Source organism: Heptranchias perlo, chromosome 2, assembly GCF_035084215.1.
Source record: "Heptranchias perlo isolate sHepPer1 chromosome 2, sHepPer1.hap1, whole genome shotgun sequence".
NCBI classification, from domain to species: domain Eukaryota; kingdom Metazoa; phylum Chordata; class Chondrichthyes; order Hexanchiformes; family Hexanchidae; genus Heptranchias; species Heptranchias perlo.
In genome coordinates, this window is record NC_090326.1 from 120,568,533 (window position 1) to 120,592,227 (window position 23,695).

General features: G+C 43.4%; 1 long non-coding RNA gene across 1 annotated transcript in view; it reads left to right on the forward strand.

Annotated features, from left to right (window-relative positions):
• The first annotated feature begins 5,493 nt into the window (after nt 1-5,493).
• Nucleotides 5,494-23,695, forward strand: part of LOC137334257 (uncharacterized) — a 92,672-nt gene continuing 74,470 nt past the window's right edge. The window contains exon 1 of the long non-coding RNA XR_010966118.1: nt 5,494-5,568. This is a non-coding gene — a long non-coding RNA (uncharacterized lncRNA). The remainder of the gene's footprint in view (nt 5,569-23,695) is intronic.

Genomic DNA, 23,695 nt, shown 5'->3' on the forward strand with positions numbered 1-23,695 from the left:
TTTCATACTGACAGACTACTTATACATTTATATTTTCTTTCTTATCATAGCATCATAATAGGTACAGCACAGGAGGAGGCCATTCAGCCCATTGTGCCTCTGCCGGCTCTTTGAAAAAGCTATCCAATTAGCCCCATTCCCCTGCTCTTTCCCCATAGTCCTGTGAAAAAAAACAGTAAGAGGGGCCTGTTGCTGTAACAGAACTCAATGTGCACGATTGGCATGGGTTAACCCTGTAATCTCTCAAATAATTAATTGCCTGCCCCCTCTCTTCAACCCCTACCCCCACAGCTATGCTTGGTATCACCTTGTGTGACTTGGCTAAGATCGATGATTTGGGGATGTAAAACTTAATATTTCTACCGTCCCATTTTTTGCACTGGTACAGCCAGCTTAGGTTGAGGCCACTTGTCCATTGAAAGTTTTATTCAGCAATACAGTGGCCATTTTAAAAAGAATATATGGTGACACACTCAATTCCTCAGCCTGGACAGATTAGAGTCATAGAGTCATAGAGTTATACAGCACGGATAGAGGCCCTTCGGCCCATCGTGTCCGCGCCGGCCATCAGCCCTGTCTACTCTAATCCCATATTCCAGCATTTGGTCCGTAGCCTTGTATGCTATGGCATTTCAAGTGCTCATCCAAATGCTTCTTGAATGTTGTGAGGGTTCCTGCCTCCACAACCCTTTCAGGCAGTGAGTTCCAGACTCCAACCACCCTCTGGGTGAAAAAGTTCTTTCTCAAATCCCCTCTAAACCTCCCGCCTTTTACCTTGAATCTATGTCCCCTTGTTATAGTACCCTCAACGAAGGGAAAAAGCTCCTTAGTATCCATCCTATCTGTGCCCCTCCATAATTTTGTACACCTCAATCATGTCCCCCCTCAGCCTCCTCTGCTCCAAGGAAAACAAACCCAATCTTCCCAGTCTCTCTTCATAGCTGAAGCGCTCCAGCCCTGGTAACATCCTGGTGAATCTCCTCTGCACCCTCTCCAAAGCGATCACATCCTTCCTGTAGTGTGGCGACCAGAACTGCACACAGTACTCCAGCTGTGGCCTAACCAGTGTTCTATACAGCTCCATCATAACCTCCTTGCTCTTATATTCTATGCCTCGGCTAATAAAGGCAAGTATCCCATATGCCTTCTTTACCACCTTATCTACCTGTTCCGCCGCCTTCAGGGATCTGTGAACTTGCACACCAAGATCCCTCTGACCCTCTGTCTTGCCTAGGGTCCTCCCATTCATTGTGTATTCCCTTGCCTTGTTAGTCCTTCCAAAGTGCATCACCTCGCACTTTTCCGGGTTAAATTCCATTTGCCACTGTTCCGCCCATCTGACCAACCCATCTATATCGTCCTGCAGACTGAGGCTATCCTCCTCGCTATTTACCACCCTACCAATTTTTGTATCATCAGCGAACTTACTGATCATACCTTTTACATTCATATCCAAGTCATTAATGTAGACCACAAACAGCAAGGGACCCAGCACCGATCCCTGTGGTACCCCACTGGCCACAGGCTTCCAGTCACAAAAACAACCTTCGACCATCACCCTCTGCCTTCTGCCACTAAGCCAGTTTTGTATCCAAAGTGCCAAGGCACCCTGGATTCCATGGGCTCGTACCTTCTTGACCAGTCTCCTGTGGGGGACTTTATCGAAGGCCTTACTGAAATCCATGTATACCACATCCACTGCGTTACCCTCATCCACACGCCTAGTCACCCCCTCAAAAAATTAAATCAAATTAGTCAGACATGATCTTCCCTTGACAAAGCCATGTTGACTATCCCTGATTAATCCTTGCTTCTCCAAGTGGAGACTAATTTTGTCCTTCAGAATTTTTTCCAATAATTTTCCTACCACTGATGTTGGGCTCACTGGCCTGTAGTTCCCCGGTTTTTCCCTACTCCCCTTCTTGAATAATGGTATTACATTAGCGGTTCTCCAGTCCTCTGGCACATCCACTGTGGCCAGAGAGGTTCTGAATATATGTGTCAGAGCCCCCGCAATCTCCTCCTTTGCCTCACACAGTAGCCTGGGATACATTTCGTCCGGGCCTGGGGATTTATCCATTTTTAGGCCTGCTAAAACCGCCAATACCTCCTCCCGCTCGATGTTAATATGTTCGAGTATATCACAGTCCCCCTGCCGTATTTCTATGTCTACATCGTCCTTCTCCATAGTGAAAACAGATGCAAAAAATTCATTTAGAACCCCTCCTACATCTGCCGGCTCCACACACAGATTGCCATTTTTGTCCCTAATGGGCCCTATTTTTTCCCTAGTCATCCTCTTACCCTTAATATACTTATAAAACATCTTAGGATTTTCCTTTATTTTGCTCGCCAGTGTTATTTCATGGCCCCTCCTTGATCTCCTAATTTCTTTTTTAAGTATCCCCCTGCACTTTTTGTACTCCTCTAGGGCTTCCTCCGTCTTTAGCCTTTTGTATCTGCCAAAAGCCCTCCTTTTTTTCCTAATCCATTCTCGTATATCCCCTGACATCCAAGGTTCCCTGGAGTTCTTGGAACCACCCTTGACCTTTACGGGAACATGTTGCCATTGTATGGTCTCAATCTCCCTTCTGAAAGACTCCCATTGCTCCGATGCGGATTTTCCTACAAGCAGCTGATCCCAGTCCATTTTGGCCAGATCCTGCCTTATCCTATTAAAATCGGCCTTCCCCCAATTTAGAACCTTTATTTCCGGCCCCTCCCTGTCCTTTTCCATGACCACCTTAAATCTCACTGAATTATGGTCACTGTCACCAAAGTGCTCACCTACTAGCACTTCTTCCACTTGGCCGGCCACATTCCCTAGAATTAGGTCCAGTACCGCCCCCTCTCTTGTAGGACTTTCTACATGCTGGCTCAAAAAGCTCTCCTGGATGCACGTTAAGAATTTTGTACCCTCTAAGCCTTTTACACTCTGAGTATCCCAGTTAATATTGGGGAAGTTGAAATCCCCCACTATTATTACCCTATTATTTGCACAATTTTCTGAGATTTGCCTACATATCTGTTCCTCTATCTCCCCCTGACTGTTTGGGGGCCTATAGTACACTCCCATCAAAGTGCTTGCCCCCTTTTTGTTTTTAAGCTCCACCCATATGGCCTCATTAGAGGAACCTGCTAATATATCATCCCTCCTTATGGCAGTAATTGATTCTTTAATTAATATTGCGACCCCCCCTCCTCTTATACCTGTCCCTCTGTCTCGCCTGAAGATTCTGTACCCCGGAATATTGAGCTGCCAGTCTTGCCCCTCCCTCAACCATGTCTCTGTGACAGCAACAATATCATACTCCCATGTGTTTATCAACACCTTCAGTTCATCCACCTTATTTGCAAGACTCCTTGCATTAAAATAGATGCCATCCAGCCTTGCTCTTACATATTTGCCCTGTCTTCCAAGCTGACTTGTTTTTTTCTCAATATTTGGCTGCACATCACCCCCTATTGTAGCTCCACTCTGTATCCCATCCCCCTGCCAAGTTAGTTTAAACCCCCCCCAACAGTGCTAGCAAACCTCCCCGCAAGGATATTTGTCCCGCTCTGGTTCAGATGCAACCCGTCCGACTTGTACAAGTCCCACCTTCCCCAGAAGCAGGCCCAGTGATCCAGGAAACTGAAACCCTCCCTCCTGCACCAACTCTTTAGCCACGCATTCATCTGTTCTATCCTCCTATTTCGATACTCACTAGCCCGTGGCACTGGGAGTAATCCAGAGATTACAACCTTTGAGGTCCTGCTCTTTAATCTGCTACCTAGCTCCCTAAATTCTTGATGCAGGACCTCATCTCTCTTCCTACCTATGTCGTTGGTCCCAATGTGGACCACGACCTCTGCCTGCTCACCCTCCCCCTTGAGAATGCCCTGATTCATGGTGTTCTGCTGCATCCTGGCTTAGGGTGGGTTGATTCCATTTGGTAGAGGCTGCACTGATGCTGGCCTCTTTGGGACTGGAGGAGTGTTGCCGCATTTGAGTCAAGAGCACCGTAGGTTGACGGTATAGAGCAGAATGACAATTTTAAATGGGTGCACAGACTCTTCATTGCCGTGACCAAGACTTCTCCTGATTTTTGAATGCTTGGGAACCTGTGCATCTAAAAAATAAAGTGGAAAAGCAGCGGTCTCTGCAAAAAAAAGTCATCCTTTGTGGCCAATACTTAGCTCATCTGTCAGTCCCTATGCGGAGTGAGCCTGCATGTCTGTTTAAAACTGTCAGCCTTGCTCTGCAGCAGCAGCTTGCTGTTTATCCGACTTAGCTACAGGCCACACAAAATGCAAGGAGACCATCGTCAGTACTTCCCCCTCACCTGCAAACTAACCCACCCTAATCCAGGAGGCAGCAGGACTTTCCCCAAACAAGTCTACTCAGATGGCTCTTACAAAAGCTCTCTTCCTTCCCCATCAGCAGACATTGTGGCCAGTAGGAATATAACATCGGGACTATTATGCTGCAGAACTCCTCAGCCCAGCCAAAAAGTCGTCTCCTCACCCAGGACATGTCCAGTGCCCTGCAGACTCTGATTTCCCCCAATAAGCCCCGCAGAAGAATGAGACCCACACCCTCAAAGGACCTAAGGACAAACCCTCAGACTAAGATGTAACACAGATGCGGCCATGATAACAGCCTCCCCTCTCCCGAAAGAGGAGACTCTTATTCAATCCCAGAGACAACAACCTAACCGATATCCCCAGTGTTCGACAGATGCTTAGGCTACACACAGATGCCACACTGCAAATTAAGTCATGAATGGTTAGCAAAGCAATCTTGTTTCTTACTTTATGTTAACAAAACTTGATTGTCTTTGCATTTGAAAGAGAAAACTGCAAAACCATCTGGCTTTGGAAAATTCTTAATTCATTGTACTTATGGGGCAGATTTTCTGCTTATTAACTGAGTGGGCAAAAAAAAACAGCCCTATATTCCTGTTCTGGACAAAAAATGCATAACTGTTAGCTATCTGGCTCAGGAGAAATCTTGACCAACCCTGTTACATGAAGCAGAGCTACTTTACAAAATGTATTGGTATAGTCATATGTTTCAGGCACCAGAAAAGTTTTGAATGTTTGTCCTGTCCATAGACGTACTTCATATATTTATCTTGTACAAGAATGTAAGTTTGGTGATGCAACCTTCAGTAGTCGCTGGCTGCCTGACAACACAAGTAAGACCATCACGCTGCTTCATTCACCCACTGAAAATCTAAATAAATTCTTAATTTCTCATACAGTTGGCACTAAATAACTTATTCTTTTTTAGCACAGAAATTGCAGGGCAATCCTCTAAAGGTTAAATCGAAGATGTATTGGGAAACTTAACACACCGATACTGAGTTTTCATGGGAAAGTTTATCTGTGTTCCTGAAAGCATATTTGCATGTTTGCAATTAGGAATCTCACTTTCTACATTGCAACTGTTTGCAAAGTATGAAAATTTGCTGCTGCTGGGGGAAAAAAATGTTCTCTGTTCTGTTCCATAGGACAACATTGGATGCAATTTGCTGCAGAATCATGGATGGAAGCTTGGTAACAGCCTTGGAAAAACTCTGCAGGGTACATGTTTACATTCTAACAGTTTCAGAAATGTCATGTTTCTGCATTTTGAGATCTGAAGGTGGATGATATTACTGCTGTACACTAGGGGTTACAAGGGTCCTGTGTGATGATATTTTGGCAGACCAGCTAGAAAACTGCGGTCTCTCAAACTCTGACATCATTCACTTGTTTAGCTCACATTTATCTGTAAGCAAAGAATAAAGGGTTACTAGTCAATTTCCTCTGGCCTTGCATACAGAGTGAATTCAAACTGTAGTCAGGTAAAGTATGCTTGGCGGGGAGAGGAGAGGAGAGCAGAGAGGAGGGGAGGGCGGTGGGAGTAAGGGTGAGAGGAGAAGAAATGGGGGCGGTAACAGGAGAGGAGAGGTAAAGTAAGTGGGAGAAGGGAGGTGCAAGTGAGGGGGAGGGAAGAGGGATGCGTGAGTGAGAGATTGGAAGGGGAAGGTAGGAGAGGAGGAGGCACGAGAGAAGGGAGGGGAGGAGGAGAAGGAAAAGAGGTGAGGGAAAATGAGGGGAGAAGGCGGAAAAGCGAGAAGTGAGGGGGAAGAGGAGGAAACGGGGGAGAAGGATGTGAGGAGGAGGGGCGAGGTGAGGGAGGGGAGGAGGATGGGGTATGAAGGGGGAGGAGGGACAGAAGAGGGAGGGCAGCGGGAGCGGGATGTAAGGGAGCAGAAGGGAGGGGAGAGGTCAGGAAAGGGAGAGGGAGTGAAGGGGATGGATGGAGAAGGGAGGAAGATAACGATAGGGAGTTGGTAGGCAGTGGAGAGAGGGGGTGAGATGGGAGGAAATGGGGTTGATGGGAAGATATGGAGGAGAGATAGGAGACAGTAGAGAGTAGAATTAGGGGGAGAGGGTAACATGTGGAGGCTGACAAGAAGAAACATTTTTGCGAGCAGCAGTTCTGATTGAAAACATCTTAAAATGGATGAATTTTGAAGATGGCTCAGGAACTTCATGACAATTTTTGATGAACTTGTGACATAAAATATGCAATATTACCAGCTTAATTGTGACCACCTGAGTCATTAGCTGGTAAATATTTTAATATCCTGTCGGGTTTTAATTTTCAAAATATCTCTGTTAATAAGCCTTATTGATAACAGATATTGTTAGCATTTTTTTCAAATTTATAGTTTTGGTGAACATTTGTGCTAAACAAAGTAAGTGGTGTTATTGCTAGAGAATGAACATATTTCTTGGCTCCCATATCTGAATTTAGCATTAATTATTCCCTGACATGTAGCATCGGCCAAATGCAAAATAAAAGTCTATCTGCTCTGCTTGAACTCTAGACACAGAAGAGCACCTCTCCAGTGAACTAGTGATGTCTCCATTTCCTGTACCAGTTGTCCCTGTAGCTTCTGAGTGTAGTTATCAATTTATGCTGAATTGTGGACAGTCTACTAGGAATGAGAAACTAGGTTGAGACTGTGTAAACTCATTTCACATAAGATCCTTACAATCAACACAGAAGCAACTGTCATCCAAGCTGTTTAAGCTCTGGGGTGCTAATTCATTGTGGCAGCCATTCCCTGTTGGCATGTATTTGTAATGTTCCAGTTTTATGCTCAAAGTGTCATAGTCGTCGAAATGTAAACTAGGTTAATGAACCCCTGACTCAGACTTACTATTGGAGTGTAGTGTTTTGGGAGTTAGATTGGCCTCTCAGTTCCAGGTATAATTTCTGTTTTTTTTAAAGATTGTGGCTTCACGCCTCTTAACAGTGAATAAAACTGCGTTATGTAAAATATTGTCAATTTTACCCCTTAGAGTGCTGACCATAGGTATCCTGGGCTGGGCTCTTTCACTAAATTTTCAGCTTACGTTCCGTGATGCTGATTTAAAAAAAATGAAATTATAAATTACAAAAATAAAAACAAGAAATAATTTTAAATAAAAAATAAGCACTTTACTTCTGCTTGCCCTGTCTTCCATTTCTTCTCTCATTGTCTCTTCCTCATTGTCTGATTATTATTTTTTAATTTGATACAGTAGCCTATTCTAGATTTTCTATACCCTTCAGTTGCCTGTTTTCTTCTCCCCTTTGGGTTCCAATTGGAGGTGGAAGCCATATCGAAACGTAGCCTCTGATTGCATCTTTCACCTGCCTGTGAGCATTTTGGTACCACCAATACAAATGCATTATTAGTTTTTTATCTGTGATAATTTGGGGATTGTGGGAAGTGGAAACGTTTGCAACTCACACCATCAAATGCACGACAATGTTTTGATTATGCTCTAAAATGAAAATAGGCACTCATAATCTTCATGAAAAGCAAAATTTCATTTTATTGCATTTAATAACAATGTAGTAAAAGAAAGAAAATTTAATAACAAGAATTTACATATAAAAATAAATAGCAAAGTAGCCTCTTCACCCTCTGAAATACAATATATTTATGAATATTTAAATACAAATATAAAGAACAAGAAAAGATTAAACGTTGCCCATTATAAAATAGAAATTATTCTGAAATATACAAAACTTGTCATTTATAATGAATAAATGTTTAGTACAAACTAGCTAATCTCCTGGAACATGTTCATGGATAATTTTTTTAAAAAAATTGTATTTCTCAATTCCTGTAACTGTCTCTCTGCTTTCTCAAGCATAGATTTTCTGATTGGTTATGCCCAATAATCAGATGTAAAGTGGGTATAACCAATTGGAAAAAATATGCAGAGATCCATTACTCAAACTGGCACAGAGCTTGTATAGTCATTCAGCTAGATCTGGCTTGAGCATTTGAAACATTGCTCCTCAGCCAAATGCTACTACTATTCCAGGATCATTCTGGAGAGCAAAAACAACGCAAAGCTCCTTTACTGTTTGAATATTTTCTCTTGCCCCACTACCTATATTCCTCAATTGCTATTCCTGCAAAATGCCTGTTCAATTCTCTCTTAACATTACTGATGTTATCAGCCTTCATCACCTCTCTGTGTAGTCATGGCTGATCTTCTACCTCAACTCCACTTTCCCTCGCTCTCCTCATATCCCTTGATTCCCTTAGTGTCCAAAAATCTATCGATCTCAGTCTTGAATATAATTCTGCTTTTCTACTCTTCCTACCAAAGTGGATAATTTCATATTTCCCCACATTATACTCCATCTGCCAATTTCTCGCCCATTCACGTAACCTGTCTATATCCCTTTGCAACCTCTTTGCATCCTCGTCACAGCTTACTTTCCCACCTAGCTTTGTATCGTCAGCAAACTTGGATACGTTACACTTGATCCCCTCATCTGAGTCATTGTTGTATATTGTAAACAGCTGAGGCCCAAGTACTGATCCTTGCGACACCCCACTAATTACAACCTGTCAACCTGAAAATGACTCGTTTATTCTAAACATTCACCACCCTGTGTGTCAAGTAGTTATATCTGATCTGCCCATTCACCCTCTGATTTCTGAGCACATCTCATAAGAGCATAAGGAGTAGGAGCAGGAGTAGGCCATACGGCCCCTCGAGCCTCAGGTTTCCTCATTGTCGTTTTTCGTCAGTGGTAAACAGTTTCTCAGGCTTCAACTTGCCGATACCCTTAAGGATCTTGAAAAGCTCAATAAGTTCCCCTCTCCACTGTCTCTTTGATGTAAACACACTTGACTTCTGTAGTTTCAGCTCTGGTATCTACCAGGTATCAGATTGATAGGGCATTGCTGCACCTTTTCCGGTGCTTATGATGTCTTTTCTGAAATATACCAGCCAGAACTGCATACTGTAATTCAGATGGAGATACACCAATTCCCTTTATAGACTCAATATCAAATCCTGTGATTTGTGTTCTATTCCATGCATTGTACAACCCAAAATCCTATTTGCCTCATTTACTGCTGCCGCACACCGTCCACCATTATCCCCAAATCCTACGCTGTATCCTGTAGACTAACACCATTCAGTTTATAGTTCCAATGCGGATGCTGACAACACTGGACTTTACCTCTCCATTCCCTTGACCCTATGACCATCTCTGGGTTGACAGATTGCCTAACATCAAGGCACTGATGAGTCGAAATTTCCTCCAACCAAATGTCGATAAGATTAAAGCACCTTAAACTCTGCTTTTGGTACCATCAACTGAGTTTTCTTACAACTAACTCCATTCTCCTCCCTGGCCACATGCTGAGGCTGTGTGTAAGCTTGGCATTCTGTTTGATCTAGAACTGAGCTTCAAACCCCACATTCTATCCATTCAAAATTGCCTACTTTCACCTCCTCAACATTATTTCTCTCCACTCCGTCTCACCTCTGTCACCCGAAACCCCTGTCTATGTTTTTGTCACCTCCTTTCCGCTCCCCCATTCTACTTCGTTCAGAGACTCCAGCTTGTTCCAAACTCAACTGCTTGTATCTTTCTTGCATAGTTATTGTAAAAACTCAAATTGTAAGTGAATAACTCAGACAATTAACAAAATCTTCCACAATAATGCCAAAATAATCGGGACCCTCCGTTGCCTACAACAGTAGAGTTCTGTTTGAGTGAACAGAATAAGATTTATTTGAAATAGAAATCTCGCCAAGGAGTGAAATGGAATTTTAATGCAGTTCACAAGTTTGAGACCATAATGTAAAACTGATCTAGCAATGCATTTGATAAATAGTTCCAGTAACAATTTATGGAATTGCATCATAAACTCTGAGTTAACTGATGCAATTGCTTTATATGCTTATTTAATTTATACTGTTTAATCTTGTGCACCATATGCTAAACTAATTCTTTTTGTTGTGAAATTTCCCTAGAAAACAAACAAACCAATGTTCTTTCAATTCTATAATTCTCCTTAGCCAGGACAGTAACAGTCAAATCTGTATCTTGAGGACACTCATTTGATTTTAGGAGGCATCTGTAAAATGAAATTTTCATTGACTTATTGTGGTTTAATTTTGTTGGGTTGCAAATGTCATTAAAATATTTTTGGATGAGATAGTTTTCACAAATCCTGTGTCTGGTTAGTACGTGCCTTTTCATCACCTTCTGATGATTGTTCATTAATTGATAAAACATCAGTAGGTAGCCCAGGTAATGTTTTACCTTTGTTTTAAATTTTAATAAATAGTAATTCAACTGGTGTTACCTATTAATAGCCTTATTAGGCCCATATGAACTAACATTTCATAAAAATAAAGAAAAATTGTATATTTGACATTCTAAATGATGCATGTGATTTAATATACAAACTATCATAGGGAGTTTAAAAATACATCAAACATAGCAATTGAGCATTTTGTACATTTAGTTTGTTTTTGAGTGCTCAGTCGATCTTTAAGCAATACTTTTGGCATAAATTTTTTTGAGTCCTGGCACCATCATTGAGTTAGTTCATCTATCGCTATTGCATATCTCAAAATACTAATGTACGAAGTGTTATTTCTAACTATATAAACTAAGTCTGACTTATTGTGCCATTGCCTCTGGAAAGCAGGAAAATGTTTGTATGAATTAACTCTACAAAGTTTATTTTTCTTCTATTGTGCAATGTGCAGATTTTTTGGGAGCCTGCAATGTTGGAATTCATTAGGCCAATGAACCAGCTTAAATCCCACCAATATGTGAGACTGCCTATTATTCTGCACTGTAGGATCCATTACAATCAAAGATTTTATCCACTATTCATTGAGGAGAAAATTCATAGCATTTGCATACAGCCTTAATTCCATGGGTCAGTGGTTGGTAGCAAAACAATGTACTCACTGGGATTACCGAGTAATTTCTTTTTCACTGACATTTTTAAAATTTCTGGTATTATTGAGGTTGCTTGGGATTTTTCTTCCTGTTTTTACTCAGCCTATGAGCAATATCACCAAATAACTTAGTTCAAGTTTTTTCTATTGCAGAATTTGGTGCTTAAACCTGGGTCCTGGAATATCTGCACATCACGCAGATGGTGCTTGCATATGTCATCACGCAATGTGCATGATAATGTCAAAACCGTGACACGCGCTCATCTCAGATCAGCTGGGACCAGGGAAAGTCTTTGAAGGTGAGAAATAGGCAGAAATCATTTTTTACTGATCCACTAACCCAGAAAAATTCAGGAATTTATTGGTGGAAATTGGTGATAAAGGTCCAAATTAAAATAATTGAGTGGATACGAATCAAGAGATTGATGTAAACATTTAAAAATAGAAATATCTTTTTTTAATCATAGTGGCTATGGAATTTATTAATTTCTTTATTGTATTTCAGTCTGGAATTAGAAACATTTATAATACAGGAACATACATGTTGAAGGTTATGAACCACTAACATCCTCCAGTCTATACTTATTCATACACATGAAAATGCTGACTGTGTTATGAAAATAGTTGTATAATTAGTGGCCTACTTTCTAGAACAATTAGTACTATATTTTAGCTCTGATTTTAACTTGGGGTGATAGTCATGTGGGCAAGGGCCGAGTCAAGTGGTTAATCATCTCGACTTCAGCAGCAGGAGGTGCAGGAGATTTTAACTCCTGGGCCTTATTTGCGTAGAGCCAGTCAGGTTCCTGCCCGAAACTGGTGGGAAGGGGCAGCTGGCTGGCAGGCGGGAGCAGAATATCGGTTGGCAGTCAAGTAAGTGCATAGGGGGTGGCCTCGCCATCCGAGGTGGGGGTGGGGGGGCGCGGTGGAGGGGAAGCCCAGGAAGCACAAACTTTCCATGTTGCTCCAGGTCTCACAACGAAAGTCAAAAAAAGTTTTTAAAAAAACATACCTTTTTGGGTCTCTTCCCCACACAAGTCTCTGGTTAAAATAGTAGTCGGGCCCCGATGATGTCGTCAGAGCCCAATCTGCATATTTAACGATGGACCCTGTCGGCTTTCAGTAGTTGTCCTTCCTGCCTGCTCAGAAGAACAGGTTAAAATTGCAACCTGTGGGAAGAATGCGGGGCCTCAGCAGCTTAATCCCATCGGCGATTTTAACTGCCTGCCTGCCCAGTTTCTGCCGAGCAGGCAGAGTTAAAATGGCCTCTTCTATTTTATAATGAGCATAGTTTCCTAATCTTTTGGATGCAGTGGGAATTTTAGGTGAGAAAACTTTAGCTTCTGAGGGACTAGAGGACACTGTAGACTCTCTGGGAGCAATTTTCTTTTCCAGCCACCAGATGGCCAACTAGGAGCACCAAACACTGTCCATGGATCATGGTTAAACGTATGATTATAGCTCCAGTTACCCAGGGAGCATACTTTATTGGCTCAAGTGACAATGGGAATAACTTTTACCTTTGGTTATCTCTGCTATCATTTATACTTTCAAAGAGGCCAAACTACTTTCTGGTCACAGGCCTCCCAGGGTAAGCACAGCAAAAAAAATGGTGTGATTTTATGTTTAATCCTTTGTAAATCATATACGGTCAAACTTGGATATCTTGTACGGAAGCTACCTGCTGTACCTACAACCGAATCTCCATCCAAATTTCCATAATATAGAAAAACGTATTTCTGAAGGGGCCTTTTCCTTTAAGCTCCTGATTTGATTTTATTATGCTCAGACATATTCTGCAAATTTCTCTATATCAAATATTTTGCTGTTTTACTTGTGTACTCTTTTAAAATTCCTGGTTCACAGCTGTATGTATTTTTCCTGCGGAAAACAGCTCATATCTTTTCTGTGACTCAACGTGACAAACATTCAGCACTAATATAGAATCACAAAACTCCACAGAGCCATTTGCCTTGATGTTCCAATGCTTTCCTGGCTGGCCTACCCCCTTGCACCCTCCGTAAACCTGTGCTCGTCCAGAACTTTGCTGCCTGTACCCTTAACTCGCACCAAGTCCTGTTCACCCATCACCCTTGTGTTCGCTGACCGACATTGGCTTCCAGTCCGGCAATGCTTCCATTTTAAAATTTTCGTCCTTGTTTTCAGAATCCCTCCATGGCCTTGCCGCTCGCTATCTTTATTACCTTCTTTAGTCCAACACCCCTCCGAGATCGCTGCTTTCCTCCATTTCTAGTCTCTTGCGCATTCCCTGATTTTTACCCCTCCACCATTGGCGGCCGTGCCTTCAGCTGCCCAGGCCATAAACTCTGTGATTCCCTCACTATATCTCTCCGCCTCTCTACTGGGCATACCTAAAAATGAGTTGCCAACCTGGTGATGCTACAACACAGGACTACATGCATGCTAAACAGCGGAAGCAACATGCTACAGACAGAGCTAAGAGATTCCACAACCAACGGATCAGATCAAAGCTCTGCAGTCCTGCCACATCCAGTCGTGAATGGTGGTGGACAATTAAACAACTAACGGGAGGAGGAGGCTCTATAAACATCCCCATCCGCAGAGTCCAGCACGTGAGTTTGGTTTCCGCTAGGACCATTTGGCTCCAGACCTCATTACAGCCTTGGTCCAAACATGGACAAAAGAGCTGAATTCCAGATGTGAGGTGAGAGTGACTGCCCTTGACATCAAGGCAGCATTTGACCGAGTGTGGCACCAAGGAACCCTAGTAAAATTGAAGTCAATGGGAATCGGGGGAAAACTCTCCAGTGGCTGGAGTCATACCTAGCACAAAGGTAGATGGTAGTGATTGTTGGAGGCCCCAGGACATTGCTGCAGGAGTTCCTCAGGGCAGTGTCCTAGGCCCAACCATCTTCAGCTGCTTCATCAATGACCTTCCCTCCATCATAAGGTCAGAAATGGGGATGTTCACTGATGATTGCACAGTGTTCAGTTTCATTCGCAATCCCTCAGATAATGAAGCAGTCTATGCCGGCATGCAGCAAGACCTGGACAACATCCAGGCTTGGGCTGATAAGTGGCAAGTAACATTCGCACCAGACAAGTGCCAGGCAATGACCATCTCCAACAAAAGAGAGTCTAACCACCTCCCCTTGACATTCAACGGCATTACCATCGCCGAATCCCCCACCATCAACATCCTGGGGGTCACCGTTGACCAGAAACTTAACTGGACCAGCTACATAAACACTGTGGCTACAAGAGCAGGTCAGAGGCTGCGTATTCTGCGGCAAGTGACTCACCTCCTGATTCCCCAAAGCCTTTCCACCATCTACAAGGCCGAAGTCAGGAGTGTGATGGAATACTCTCCACTTGCCTGGATGAGTGCACCTCCACCACACGTACTCCAGTGATTCAAGAAGGCGGCTCACCACCACCTTCTCAAGGGCAATTAGGGATGGTCAATAAATGCTGGCCTTGCCAGCGACGCCCACATCCCATCAATGAATTAAAAAAAACTCTCCACTTTCCTGGATGAGTGTAGCTCCAACAACACTCAAGAAGCTCGACACCATTCAGGACAAAGCAGCCCGCTTGATTGGCACCCCATCCACCACCCTAAACATTCACTCCCTTCACCACCGGCCTACCGTGGCTGCAGTGTGTACCATCCACAGGATGCACTGCAGCAACTTGCCAAGGCTTCTTCGACAGCACCTCCCAAACCCGCAACCTCTACCACCTAGAAGGACAAGGACAAGGACAAGGGCAGCAGGCACATGGGAACAACACCACCTGCACGTTCCCCTCCAAGTCACACACCATCGCGACTTGGAAATATATCGCCATTTCTTCATTGTCACTGGGTCAAAATCCTGGAACTCCCTACCTAACAGTATTGTGGGAGAACCTTCAGCACACGGACTGCAGCGGTTCAAGAAGGCGGCTCACCACCACCTTCTCAAGGGCAATTAGGGATGGGCAATAAATGCTGGCCTTACCAGTGATGCCCACATCCCATGAACGAATAAAAGAAAACCTCTCTCTCCTCTTTTAGGACGCTCCTTAAAACCTATCTCTTTGATGAAGCTTTTGGTCACCTGTCCTAATATCTCCTATGTGGCTCCTGTGACGCACTTTGGGACGTTTTACTACGTTAAACGTGCTATATAACTGCAAGTTGTTCTTGTAGTTGAGAGAAAGATTGCTGGGTATTCGTGGGAAGAAACCTCAAAAAAAAGTATGTCACGTGCCATATCAAGGGAGCTGGCAGTGCCACTGATTTGCACCTCTCTCAATCCCAGAACTTCAGACCAGTGCTGGAGAAAGTTCAATGATCTGATGAGGGCAGGCATGACAACAGACTGGGCACTCTCCCTTTTCTTTTTTGGCCACCAACATACTGTTCACACTCCAACCTTAATAGATGCACAGATCAACCTTCATACTGCACTGTGGTTGAGGGGTTCACTAATTCTGTATCTTATCATGTGTGTTGCCAACACCTCTACCGGAAATTACTTGCATGCAAAAGCTTTAAAGCCCTTCCTCCACTTTAACATGCCACAAACTCCGTTCTCTCGCCATAGATTCCACCACCCTCTCTGGCCACTGTCTCAGGCTGAACCAGACTGTTTGCAATCTCAGCATCCTATTTAACCCTGAGCTGAGCTTCTGACCCCATATCCTCATCAAGACTGCCCACATCCACCTCCATAACATCGTCCGCCTTCACGCCGGCCTCAGTCCATTTGTTGCTGAAACCCTCATCCTTGCTTTAATTAGCCCCAGACTCAACTATTCCAATGCTCTCCTGCCCAGCCTCCCATTTTCCACCATCCATAAATGTGAGCTCTTCCAAAATTTTTGCTGCCTGTATCCTAACTCGTACCAATTCCCAATCACTCATCGCCCCTATCTTCACTGACCTACATTGGCTCCCGGTCCACCCATGCCTCGAATTTAAAATTCTCATCCTTGTGTTCAAATCCTTCCATGGCCTCGTCCCTCCCTACCTCTAACTTCCTCCAGCTCTCCGAGAACTCTTATGTTCCTCCAATTCTGGCCTCTTATGAATCCCCGACTTTCTTCGCCCCACTGTTGGCAGCCATACCTTCAGCTGTCTAGGCCCGAAGACTGGAATTCTCTCCCTAAACCTCTCTGCCTCGCCACCTCTCTCCTTTAAGATGCTCCTTTAAACTTACCTCTTTCACCACGTTTTTGGCCACTTGTCCTCATGCTTCCTTCTTTGGCTCGGTGTCAATTTTTGTCTGATTACGCTCCTGTGAAGTGCTTTGGGTCATTTTACTACATTAAAGGCGCTATATAAATGCATGTTGTTGTTGATAACAGCTGATCTGTTACATCAGCTGTCTGATGCCATTTTGGAGACATCCCACCAATGGTATCTTTCACCTAAAGCACTTATCTTGTTACAGGGAAAAGTTGCGCACGATGCCCATGAAAGGCAGATCACAAGGGGCATCCACAACATCAGAGACATTGTCCCTTATAAGGATCAGGCCATAGAGCTGTTGGGAAAGTACTCCGTTCAAGAAGTGGAAGATGGGACAGTACAGGTTACAGGTTAGTGGGTGTGGGCCTAGACAGTCCCTATGGCATTAATGTGAAGCGGTGCACACCCAGAGTCTTCCATACCCTTCTCTGTCTCCATAATCTCAAGGTAGTATGCTCATCCACTTTTAACTTATGCGCTCTTTTTCTGAAGATCCATTGCAACAATGAGGAGCAGCGGATGATGAAAGGAGCAACAGGGAAAAAATGAGGACCAGGCCATACAGGAACCCTGGGAACAAGATTCTGCCCATGTTCCACTGCACCAACCCCTTTGTTGATACCCCCTGCATCATTTGTTTTGTCAGCTCAAATATTGTCACCTGTAGGGAATTAGATAGTGTTAGTAAGCATGTGGCACTGGGTGATTTGCAGAGCACGAGGAAACCAGAGGAGTGGGGAGTGGGTGAGGATGTGCCGCTTACCCAATGGAGACAGAGGAGAATGATGCCCATGGCTTTGGAGTCTTTCCACAAAAGTTTCTCTACATTCCTTTTGATTTTTTGCCCACTGTTTTCCCCCTACTACTCTTTTCCTGAAGGTGGTGACTAATGCTCGGACACAGAGGTGATAGTAGCAGCGCTGTGGTGGTATTGCACTTTTGTAATAAATATTTAATCAATCACACAAGAAGAAGTTTGATTTGAAAACAATGTTGTAATTTTATCATTTTAATTTAACATATTTAAAAACATTTTTTTTCTATAAACTGTCAGGTAAATTTTTCAAGGTTCTGCTCACTGGGTGCACTGACCTTCGTTCCCGATAATTTGGTCCGTGCTTCTGCCAAGTGAAGCTCCACACCGGGAGCGAAGTGTCACAAAATTTACCCTTGTTTATATTATCAGTGCTATTGGCCCAGAATTTGCAGGAACCAGGCATCTTTTCAACTCTAATTATTTTTGCGTCACAAATTGCTGGAAGTGCAAATTGATAACGGTGCGGCGAGGTTAATGGGGCATCTGGGACCAATAGACTGTCCCTTTAACAAATTAAATGTAAGGATAGAGAAAGAAACAGAGCGAACGACGGAGAAGGAAATAGGGTGAATTAGAGTCACATCAGATACAGAAAGAGCAATAAAGAGAGGGAAAGAAAGATTGGATTAAGAAAGAGAGAAAGAAAAGAGACTGAAAGGAAAAGTAAGAAAAAAAATTAAAACATTTTAAATTTTCTAAACCTCCTAGGAGCAATTCACTACCTGCAGGAGTGAGGCTCCAACATTTTCAGTTGTTCCCTTTCTGGGCCTCCAAGGTTGAGTGGCATATCAGGACCATAAATCACCCCATTATCAGGGTCCTTACTCTCTGAAATAGCAACCCTAACTTTCTGCAGCAAGTTTAATTTGTATTTACGGCACAAATCCAGCAATTGCTTGACACTCATGGGAGGTTGACAGCGAAATTCTGTTTTTGTGAGACTAACGGCGGAGTGGCGCAAATCGTTCAGCAATTTGTGGCAATTCGCAACTCACGGTGTATCTCTTCCTCACCACAAATTGCTGTTTTTTATGCATTTATGATGCCGTGTGCCATGAACTCACTGTTATTTTTCCAGCAAGTTCTGGGCCTTTGTTTCGATTACAGCAAGTGTGTTTTTACATTTATATTCAATACTACATTTATACAGTTGAAGGGGAGGGACAGAGTGCAATGGATTAGACACTCCTTTCTGCTTTGTGATCTAACTTTAACAATGGCTTAGATTGATGGGATGAAAGTCTCCTCTATCTGTTGACTGTAAGGGTCCTGCATGAAATGAGTTTGGGCAGTCTCAATTGAATTCCTAGGAGCAATGACCCACAGCACAAAACTCCCTAAATTACCTGGCAATCTGACTGAGAGAGACTACAGGATGGCTGGTATTGAAAAATATTACACTGGTATAATGGTGCTTTTGTGAGTTTGGGACAAAATAAGGAGTCTTTACACTGCATCTACCTTTGCTATATGTGACCTGGGACTGCTTGATGCTGATGCTGGGTGCTTGAAATGGAAGTGTTTGATTTCCCAGTATGATTATGCCTCCGCTTTTAGCACAAAATTCACAAAAAAGATGCTGTTGAAGAGTTATCAGTTCCTGTTTTTCCTCTCAATGTGTCGGAGCAGAATTAGAACCTGACATCACAGATTCAGAAATAACCATTCAGCTTTCACAACACTCACAGGAACTCTAGATAGCTGTACTGCATGTTCATTGGGACTTTTTATTTTGCAATAGTTCTCTGGTACTGATGCTTGTGTTAAATATGTTCAGTAATCTGAACGGCAAAATAACTTTAGGAACTCATCTGTTATTCACAGGAAGTGAGTCATGCAGTCAATCCATGTATATCAATTCTGTGTAAAATCGCTTTTCTGGCTTGTTGAGTAGCTGAGTGATGGAAGGAATTCAGACAGAGAATTCCCAGGATGGTACTCCAGATACGGTGTGGGGAAGACTAGTAGGAATGGCAAATGTTTGAATTTTTATAATTGCCAACTCAGACTGTATAGTTAGTGGGGGAGCTCTGATGCCACCTCTGTAGGGTGAATGGTGTTTTCTGTAAGGTCTGCCTGATGCGGAGGTGTTGTTGATCTTTTGACGTAGTTGACAGGACAGACAGTTACAGCATGTAATTTCCATTCACGTAAAGGTATTAGATGTAGGAAATGCAAGATTGTGAGGATACAAGTTGACAAGGAAGGTGCAACTCTGGTGACAATATTCTTTGTTGTATGAGAGCCGTGTGAAGTCAACAGCTTAGTGGTACTTTTATGTGGGCTGTAGGGAGCACTCCAGATATACACATTTTGCCACTTTCAGATTTCCAGATGTACACTGTTTGTTGATGGCTGAAAGGAGAAGTGAAAGGCAAGGTCTTTGTCCTCATTGGGGTGGAAAAAATTGTGCAGAACAAATATTTAACACATTGGAGGAATGGTATAGGAACAAAGCACCAATCATCAATTCAGAAGCTGTTTTCTTCAATGAACTAGAATATTTATAGAAAGACATAAATGGGCAGATTTTCATCTGATTGCTACTCCTACCTCATTTGAATGATTGTCCTGACACTGGCAGCCCTAACCTCAATAGAAGTCCGAGGGCAACAGGATACCAGCTGAGCACTGCTATAACTAGGTAATAGTAATAGTGTAAAAGGCAAAGAGGGGAAGGAATTTCTGAAGTGTGTTCAGGAGAACTTTCTTGATCAGTATGTTTCTGTCCCAACGCTGGATCTAGTTTTGGGCAATGAAGTGGGCCAAGTGGAGCAAGTGCCAGTGGGGGGACATTTAGGGAACAGTGATCACAGTATCATAAGGTTTAGTTATGGAAAAGGACAAGGAGCAATCTATAGTTAAAATACTTAATTGGAGGGGGGCCATTGTCAGTGGGTTGAGAACGGATCTGACCCACGTAAATTGGAATCAAAGATTGGCAGGCAAAACTGTAATCGAACAATGGGTGGCCTTTAAAGAGAAGATGGATCAGGTACAGTCAAGGTACCTTTCCATGAGGAGGAAAGGTAAAGCAGCCAAAGCCAGAGCTCCCAGGATGACAAAAGTGATAGAGGGTAAGATGAAGCAGTAAAAAGAGGCATATGACAGATGTCAGGTTGATAATACAAGTGAGAACCTGGCTGCATACAGAAAGAACAGAGAAGAAGTGAAAAGGGAAATAAGAATGGCAAAGAGAGAATATGAGAATAGACTGGCGGCAAACATAAAAGGGAATCCAAAAGTCTTCTGTAGGTATATGAACAGTAAATGGGTAGTAAGGATGGGTGGGGCCGATTAGGGACCAAAAAGGAGATGTATGCATGGAGGCAGAGAGCATGGCTGAGGTACTAAATGAGTACTTTGCGCATATCTTGACCAAAGTAACAGTAAAAAAAGGAGGCAGTTGAGATACTGGATGGGCTAAAAATTGATAGAGGAGGCACTAGAAAAGCTGGCTATACTTAAAGTAGATAGTCACCCGGTCCGGATGGGATGCATCCTAGGTTGCTGAGGGAAGAAAGGGTGGAAATTGCAGAGGTGCTGGCCATAATCTTCCAATCCTCCTTAGATATGGGGGGTGGTGCCAGAGGACTGGAGAATTGCAAATGCTACATCCTGGTTCAAAAAAGGGTGTAAGGATAAACCCGGCAACTACAGGCGAGTCAGTTTAACCTTGGTGGTGGGGAAGCTTTTAGAAACGATAATCCAGGACAAAATTAATAGTCACTTGGACAAGAGTGGATTAATAAAGGAAAGCCAGCATGGATTTGTTAAAGGCAAATCATGTTTAACTAACTTGATTGAATTTTTTTGATGAGGTAACAGAGAGGGTTAATGAGAGCAATGCACGTGATGTGGTGTATATGGACTTCCAAAAGGCTTTTGATAAAGTGCCACATAATAGGCTTGTTAGCAAAATTGAAGCCCATGGAATAAAAGGGGCAGTGGCAGCATGGATACGAAATTGGCTAAGTGGCAGGAAACAGAGAGACGTGGTGAACGGTTGTTTTTTAGACTGGAGGAAGGTATGCAGTGGTGTTTCCCAGGGGTCAGTACTAGGGCCACTGCTTTTTTTGATATATATTAATGACTTGGACTTGGGTGTACAGAGCACAATTTCAAAATTTGGAAGTGTCGTAAACAGTGAGGAGGATAGTGATAGACTTCAAGAGGACATAGACAGGCTGGTAGAATGGGCGGACACAGGGCAGATGAAATTTAACGCAGAGAAATGCGAAGTGATACATTTTGGTAGGAAGAATGAGAGGTAATATAAACTAACTGGTACAATTCTAAAGGGGGTGCCGGAACAGAGCGACCTGGGGATATATGTGTACAAATCTTTGAAGGTGGCAGGACAAGTTGACAAATGTGGTTAAAAAAGCAAATGGGATCCTGGGCTTTATAAATAGAGGCATAGAGTACAAAAGCAAGGAAGTTATGCTGAACCTTTATAAAACGCTGGTTCGGCCACAACTGGAGTATTGTGTCCAATTCTGGGCCTGCACTTTAGGGTGGATGTGAAGCCTTAGAGAGGGTGCAGAAAAAATATCCTAGAACGGTTCCAGGATTGAGGGGCTTCAGTTACTTGCATAGACTGGAGAAGCTGGGGTTGTTCTCCTTAGAGCACAGGAGGTTAAGAGGAGATTTGATAGAAGCATTCTAATCATAAAGGGTTTAGATAAAGTGAAAACTGTTCCCATTGGCAGAAGGGTCGAGAATCAGAGGACACAGATTTAAGGTGATTGGCAAAAGACCCAAAGGCGACGTGAGAAAAACATTTTTATGCAGCGAGTAGTTATGATCTGGAATGCGCTGCCTAAAAGGGTGGTGGATGCAGATTCAATCGTGGCTTTCAAAAAGGAATTGGATAAATAATTGAAAGAAAAAAAATTTGCAGGGCTACAGGGAAAGAGCAGGGGAATGGAACTAACTGGATTGCTCTTACAAAGAGCTGGCATAGGCTTAATGGGCCGAATGGCCTCCTTCTGCGCTGTAACCATTCTATGGCACATTCTGCCACCAGTCATTATAGAGCATACTATTGGAATTTTGAAGGCATGCTTCAGGTGCCTGGATTAATCGGAGTTCTTTGCAATATAGTCCCATCAGGGTCTCGAGGATAGTGGTGACTTGCTGCATGTTGCTCATGGAGGCTTTGGAGGAGGAAGCTGCTCAAAGGCAGGTAGTTGAGCAGCAGTATCGTGAAGTGGAAGCAGATGACAACCTATTGGCAGCTGTAAGAGACAATCGTGTTGATCTGATATGGGAGACCTTTTCTTTATTACCACATTTTCCCTTGGCAAGAACAGTCCTGTGTTTTTTTTCTGTCTTCCCACCATAAAGATGCATTCATCTACAGCCACTTCTCCGTTCACATCAACTCACACAGATCCCATTTATGCTACCTCATCAAAGCTACTTCCAAACTTTGCCGAATGCATTCTCTGTTGGACATCAACTTAGGAATCAAGGGATATGGGAATAGGGCAGGAAAGTAGAGTTGAGATAGAAGATCAGCCATGATCTTATTGAATGATGGAGCAGACTCGAGGGGTCATATGGTCTACACCTCCTATTTCTTATGTTTAGTGTCCCATAATTTTAATCAAAACCTATACTGTGTGTATGCCTAATATTTCCACCATGCTTCCTCTTGGTACCAGCGTATGATGTGTGACCTCATACTTGCCCACATGCTTCCCCTTGGTGCTATCAGAGTGGCAGGTGTGCATGAGGTGGCCGGCTGCTCTGTTCCTTTAGCAGCCTTCTAGGAGTAACCTGTCTCATGACAACTAAGTCCTGAGATAGATGTGCTAGAGGCTGCATCTCTTGTGTCGCTATATGGCCTGCCACATGTTGAAGCATTTTTGGGGGCTGGTGGGAGGGCATGCATGTGGTACTATACTGATGGACAGCAGCATTATGTGAGTGGGTTCTTAACATGGCACCGGAACTGGGCACTGACTCTGCATGATCATTGACTTGCAGGAAAACAGTCCTAATGGTACCAGTCAAATCCACGAGGCCCTCAGGGATGGCTGTATGCCATCTTTGAAGCCAGTAGGGACAATGCTCTCTAATCTGGCGCACCCAGGCCTCTATTGAAGCAGTCTGCGCAGCCATGCCAGACACTGACACTCAGCACCATCAGGCTCACTGTCCACTTTCCGCTCATCTGGCTCCCTTGTACTTTGTGTTCTATCGGCGCTACTTCACCGGAAGTGGGGCATAAACGCTGTTTAGGGTTTCCGCCATACATCCAACGAAGTAACGCCAATGGTATGGGAGCAGTCTCTGAAGAATTTCCTGGCCATTATCTCTTTAAATCTGGCCAACTGTATTTAAGGCACCAGAGTCGATTATGTTGGAGAGACATCCATCCAGTTTCTCTCCCTTAG